Genomic DNA, 369 nt, shown 5'->3' with positions numbered 1-369 from the left:
ATAGAATTTTTTTTTTTAATTTAACCACTGTATTTTTAAATTAACTCAATTTATTGAGACAAACAACAATTTTTTTTTGTTTTAACAGTCAAATACAAAATAAAAATGAAACAAATATGTAATTTCTAATGTTTTATATGCAGATTAAATAGGTTAAACTTTTGGCTTGTTTCCCGAGGACACCGGAGGGGCGCAATGAGCAAAATAATGCAGCACATTAAATTGTCAATGCAAAAAAAATAATGGTCTATGAAAAAACGTGCATTAAGTCTAAATTAACTCATATAAATAAAATATAATTTCGTAAATTGCATAAACAATGCAAAAAAACAGCATCACGTATTTATGCATTGCTTAATCCAAAGAGCC

The 369-nt window shown here is 26.3% G+C and overlaps 1 protein-coding gene across 1 annotated transcript in view; it reads right to left on the bottom strand.

Annotated features, from left to right (window-relative positions):
* Nucleotides 1-369, bottom strand: part of LOC107728293 (smoothelin-like) — a 33,589-nt gene that overhangs the window by 19,135 nt on the left and 14,085 nt on the right. The gene's annotated exons all lie outside the window — the stretch shown is intronic.

This window comes from Sinocyclocheilus rhinocerous, unplaced genomic scaffold (genome assembly GCF_001515625.1).
Source record: "Sinocyclocheilus rhinocerous isolate Xijiao unplaced genomic scaffold, SAMN03320098_v1.1 scaffold1364, whole genome shotgun sequence".
Classification (NCBI taxonomy): Eukaryota; Metazoa; Chordata; class Actinopteri; order Cypriniformes; family Cyprinidae; genus Sinocyclocheilus; species Sinocyclocheilus rhinocerous.
The sequence above is the reverse complement of the archived record's forward strand: the minus strand, read 5'-3'. Positions and strand labels throughout refer to the sequence as shown.